At 51.6% G+C, this 6,023-nt stretch overlaps 1 long non-coding RNA gene across 1 annotated transcript in view; it reads right to left on the reverse strand.

Annotated features, from left to right (window-relative positions):
* The window catches only part of LOC107116150, a 4,858-nt gene extending 950 nt beyond the window's left edge, over positions 1-3,908 (reverse strand). Inside the window, exons 1-2 of the long non-coding RNA XR_001482697.1 lie at positions 3,854-3,908; positions 2,216-2,373 (exon numbers count right to left, since the gene is read on the reverse strand). This is a non-coding gene — a long non-coding RNA (uncharacterized LOC107116150). The remainder of the gene's footprint in view (positions 1-2,215; positions 2,374-3,853) is intronic.
* Between the last annotated feature and the right edge of the window lie 2,115 nt (positions 3,909-6,023).

A 6,023-nucleotide genomic window follows, 5' to 3' on the forward strand; every position in this document is an offset into this window, starting at 1 on the left:
CCCCTCCCCACAACAGACACCCTGTGAGGTAAAAGAAGATGAAGAAGAGATTGGATTTATACCCCGCCCTTCACTACCCAAAGGTGTCTCAGAGCGGTTTACAAACCCCTTTCCCTTCCCCTCCCCACAACAGACACCCTGTGAGGTAAAAGAAGAAGAGGAAGAGATTGGATTTATGCCCCGCCCTTCACTACCCAAAGGTGTCTCAGAGCGGCTTACAAACTCCTTTCCCTTCTTCCTCCCCACAACAGACACCCTGTGAGGTAGGTGGGGCTGAGAGAACTCTTGACAGAAACTGCTCTTTTTCAAGAACAGCTGTGCCAGAGAGTTATGGCTTGCCCAAGGTAATCCAGCCAGGTGCAAGTGGAGGAGTGGGGAATCAAACCTGGTTCTCCCAGATTAGAGTCAGCGCACTTAACCACTACACCAAACTGGAAGAGACAGGTTCTATTATGTAGACCCAAACACCAAATATCTGCTCTGAACATGCGTTTTTTAAAAAACCTCTGTATTACGATAGACAGAATGGAAATGTATCAAGATGGGTAGCCGTGTTATTCTGTCTGTACCAGGAGAAAAGAGAAAGAGTCCAGGAGCACCTTAAAGACCAACAAAATTTGCAGCAGGGGAGGCGCTTTCGTGAGTCACTGCTCACTCCTCAAGTAGAAAAGAGCAAGAGAGTCCAGGAGCACCTTAAAGACTGACAAAAATTGTGGCAGGGGAGGAGCTTTCCTGAGTCACTGCTCACTGGAAATGTGGAATTCCAAATCCCACCCTGCGTGACTCCCCCCCTCCCCCCCACTGCTGGCAGGTGTGGTTGGGACTGTGGCTCATCTGCTTGGCTTGGAGAAAGTCCCGGGCGCATAAAGCTCCCACCCTACGGCCATTCCAGCGACCAAAACGACACGTGACTTCGAGGCCAAAACAGGATAAGGCTTTGGTCCAAGATAAGTCAGGGCTCCCTGAGAACCCACAGAACATTTCTAACAGAAGAAGAGAGAAGAGATTGGATTTATACCCTGCCCTGCACTACCCAAAGGTGTCTCAGAGCGGCTTACAATCTCCTTCTCCTTCCCCTCCCCACAACAGACACCCTGTGAGGCAGGTGGGGCTGAGAGAGCTCTTTTGAGGACTGCCCCTGAGAGAACAGCTCTGAGAGATCTTGTGACTGACCCAAGGTCACACCAGCAGGCTGCACGTGTCATTTAGAGAAGAAGAAGAGATTGGATTTATCTGCACTACCTGAAGGAGTCTCGGAGCAGCTTACAATCTCCTTTCTCTTCCCCTCCCCATCACAGACACCCTGTGAGGTAGGTGGGGCTGAGAGAGCTCTCCCGAGGACTGCTCTTGAGAGAACAGCTCTGAGAGAACTTGTGACTGACCCGAGGTCACACCATCAGCTGCATGTGGAGGAGTGGGGGAATCAAACCCGGCAAGGCTATTTTGGGGTGGGAATGCACAGGAACGGAGTTCCGGCTGGCTTCAGAGTTGGCCACGCCCACTACAGCCAAAACCTCTGTGTGCGTGGCTACAGAGGGAAGGCCTGGAGAGCAAACCCCCCCCCAGAAACTCCGAGGCGGGTGGACCGGGAGCCCCCTGGAAGGATCGGGGAGGCATTTAAATGCCTCTCCGTGCCTGGGCTCCCCGCAGCTGTGGGGCACCGCGGCAAGCCAAGGGAAGGCATTGGGGTGTGGCCTAATATGCTAATAGACTGCACTGTTGGTGGGGTGGCCTAATATGCTAATGAGTTTCAGCTATTAGGTGTGGCCTATTATGCTAATGAGTTCCCGCTGGCCTTTTTCTACAAAAAAAGCCCTGAAACCCGGTTCTCCCCGATTAGCGTCTGCGCTCCTAACCACCACACCAAACTGGAGCAAGATTCCATCTCCGTGGCCAGAGGAGGGAGCTGGGTGTCTTGTTCTGTGCTCTGGCGCCACCACTACAGATGGCCAGGAAGAGGCATTGCAGCCACCAACTCAGCAGGGATCAGGTGATGCAAAGCGGCCAATAGGATCCCAGCAGGCCCTGTATAGATAGCTGCTACAGGGTTCAGACCAGCGCCTCGGTTTGAGTAACCTGCCGCTCGGGTACAGACTGAGCTGTTCTTATACCACCCACCCTCCTCCAGGTGTGATGCTTTCACGGGACCAGAGACCGCACGGACATTTAAATACAAACAGGGGCTGAAATTCCCTCCCCGCAAGGCGGGCACTACCTTTGAGTTCACGTTTGCAGTCGGCAAGGCGCATGGTGGCACGGGACTTCTCTGGGTTCTCGCTTTCCGGACAGTGCATGATGGAGAAGAGCTTCCAGAGCATACTGCTGGACAGGGTTCCGTAGGGCATCTCTGACATGAAGAGCCACACCCCCAGCCTGGAGGATTGGAAAACCAGTGAGAAATGGAGGACAGTTATTAAAAGGAGGAGAAGAGATTGGATTTCTACCCCTTGCCCTTCACTACCCAAAGGAGTCTCAGAGTGGCTTACAAACTCCTTTCCCTTCCCCTCCCCACAACAGACACCCTGTGAGGTAGGTGGGGCTGAGAGAGCTCTGACAGAAACTGCTCTTTTTCAGGAACAGCTCTTATCAGAACTATGGCTTGCCCAAGGTCATCCAGCAGCTGCAAGTGGAGGAGTAGGGAATCAAACCCGGTTCTCCCAGATTTGAGTCCGCGCACTTAACCACTACACCAAAGAAAGAGGAGGAGATTGGATTTATACTCCACCCTTCACTACCCAAAGGAGTCTCAGAGCGGCTTACAAACTCCTTTCCCTTCCCCTCCCCACAACAGACACCCTGTGAGGTAGGTGGGGCTGAGGGAACTCTGAAAGAAACGTCTCTTTTTCAAAAACAGCTCTGACAGAACTATGGCTTGCCCAAGGTCATCCAGCAGCTGCAAGTGGAGGCGTGGGGAACCAAACCTGGTTCTCCCGGATTACAGTCCACACACGTAACCACTACACTAAACTGGCTCTCTTCAGACCTGCCTTGGCCCGGAACAAAGAAAGAAGACGCGCAACCAACCCATACAGGCATTCTTAAGTGTTTGGATGAGACGGTCAGTCTATCGCCACGGTTCTTAATCTTTAACTCATTACAGCCAACCAAGCATCCGACACCGTTATCAAATCCCTTAACCACCCCCATGACAAGTAACAAATGAACACTGTGACAAAACTTTATTTATACAATGTATGTGTACAAAGGGAACCTCCACATTTGGAGATGGTCAGCCTCTGAATCCCAGTGCCAGGAAGCAACATCATAAGAATAGAAGAACGTAAGATAAGCCATCTTGGATCAGGCTAGTGGCCCATCTAATCCAACACTCTGTGTCACACAGTGGCCAGAAATACCAGGTGCCATCAGGAGCTCCACCAGCCAGCCCAGTACTCCAGATGGCCTCCCACTGTTGCCCCCCAGGCACCAAGAATAAACAGCATCACTGCCCCACACATAAGAACATAAGAGAAGCCATGTTGGATCAGGCCAATGGCCCATCTAATCCAACACTCTGTGTCACACAGTGGCCAAACCCCAGGTGCCATCAGGAGCTCCACCAGCCAGCCCAGTACTCCAGATGGCCTCCCACTGTGCCCCCCAGGCACCAAGAATACACAGCATCACTTGCCCCAGACAGAGTTTTCCCTCTATACCTTGTGGCTAATAGCCAATGATGGACCTCTGCTCCATAGGTTCCTCCAATCCCCACTTGACGCTGTCTATCCTTGTAGCTGCCACCACTTCAGCAGTGAATTCCATGGGTTAATTACTCTTTGGGTGAAGAGGTACATCAGGGGAAGACTCAGGATTTCCATCATCAATATTAACACACACGCACATCATTTCCTACCTTTTTGCCTTCAGCACATGAAGGACAGCCCTCAGGAAGAGTTCGTCAAATTCCACCTGCAGCTTCTCGAGAGAGAAAGGGGGTGAGGCAGAGCCAGCGTTCTTCGCGCGGCTGACGTACTGGGCCCAGTGATCGCTCACGTAGCAAAGTGTCATCCTGCAGGATCGGGGAGGAGACATGGAAGAGGGCGGAAAGGAAGCCATGAACGGCTGCAAATTCTTCATAGAGATACACCTGTCCTGTCCCTTTGTCCCTGCTTCTTCCACTCTACGCAGACACATCCAAACTATCATGAAACTGCCTTAAACTGAATCAGAGCCAGGGCTCTTTTTGTAGAAAAAGCCCAGCAGGAACTCATTAGCATAATAGGCCACACCCAACAGTAGGAAAATATTATCATATTGGGCCACACCCCTGACAGCACAGCTCATTAGCATATTAGGCCGCACCCCCATGTTACCAGAAGTGTGCTCATCTCTGAAAATTCTTCATAGAGATACACCTGTCCTGTCCCTTTGTCCCTGCTTCTTCCACTCTACACAGACACATCCAAACTATCATGAAGCTGCCTGAAACTGAATCAGACCATCAGAATCAGTATCGTCTACTCAGACCGGCGGCAGCTCTCCAGCATCTCAGGCCGAGGGCTTTCCCATCACCTACTACCTGTTCCTTTTTTTAAGCGGAGATGCTGGGGAGGAGATGCTGGGGACTGAACCTGGGACCTTCTGCATTCCAAGCAGATGCTCTATGACTGAGCCTTGGCACATACCCCCAAGAATTGCCAGAAATTAAAAAGCCATCTAGATTTTGGGGGAGCCAGTGCCGGGACACCCCTTCACTTTCATCCCTTCCTCGTTCAATATCCCCCCCCCAAAATGATCTGCAGAAATGACTTCTTTTCTTACATCTAGGCTTTGTCATTGATTTTGGCTGGATTCGAATCCAGCAGCACAATAGAGACCAAGAAGAAGAAGAAATTGGATTTATACCCCGCCCTTCACTTGGAGTCTCAGAGCGGCTTACAAACTCCTTCCCCTCCCCACAACAGACACCCTGTGAGGTGGGTCAGGCTGAGAGAGCTCTGACAGAAACTGCTCTCGAGTGTGCCGCATGACGGAGTGAGTTCCCGTCTCTGGTTCCAGCTCCTGCCAACCTAGCAGTTCGAACGCAAGACATTGCAAGTAGATAAATAGGTACCACTTCGGTGGGAAGGTAACAGCGTTCCGTGCGCCTTGGTGTTTAGTCATGCCGGCCACATGACCACGGAAATGTCTTTGGACAGCGCTGGCTCTTCGGCTTTGAAACGGAGATGAGCACAGCAACCCTAGAGTCGGATTGGACTGGCTTTCGAGCACGGGAACCTTTACCTTTAAGGTGCTCCTGGACTCTTGCTCTTTTCTACAGCTACAGACAGACTGATACAGCTACCCATCTTGACCTATTGGCCAGAAGGCTACTCCTAACCATTGAACAGACATCGCAAATTAAGTGGGAAAAGCGTATCGAACTCCCTCCCGCGCATGACACAATTCAGGCCCCCCCGCCTCACCTGATGAGGCGGCCAATGCGTTTCACGAACTGCCGGTAGCGCGCCCGGTTAAACGTCTCCAGCCCCACCGCAAGGAGCTCCACCAACGAATTGGCAAACGCAAAGATCTTCATCATCTCATGAGCTGTGGCTCTTTCAGGAGTATAAACACCTGGGCAATTTGAGAACAAAACACCGACAGGCACATTACAGAACAGCGAAGCCAATCAGCCATTTCTTAACAGCAATTAAACCTGGAACTGTTTGAAAGGAAGAGATGGTGTTATCTCAACCAATCCGTCCACTGTGACTGGTCCCAATCCGTCCACTGCTCGTCCGCTGCTCTCCCTCCAGCCCTTTCTACAAGGTGGAGACGCCTTCGTTTCCAGTGGGAGTTGAGGTGCCCCAGATGGAACTCTATCATATATCCCCCCTCCCAAGACTATGCTATGGTTCAGTGAGCTCACATAGACAAAAAAGCCAGGAGACAAAGCTGCAGCGTTGGACAGGAGTCATGCATGAACTGAGCCCGATACAGCTGTCCTCACGATTGCAGTGCACATTGAAGAAGAAGAAGAGACTGGATTTATACCCCGCCCTTCACTACCCGAAGCAGTCTCAGAGCGGCTTACAAACTCC

The sequence above is a fragment of the Gekko japonicus genome, unplaced genomic scaffold (assembly GCF_001447785.1).
Source record: "Gekko japonicus isolate JY-2015 unplaced genomic scaffold, Gekko_japonicus_V1.1 scaffold7288, whole genome shotgun sequence".
NCBI classification, from domain to species: Eukaryota; Metazoa; Chordata; class Lepidosauria; order Squamata; family Gekkonidae; genus Gekko; species Gekko japonicus.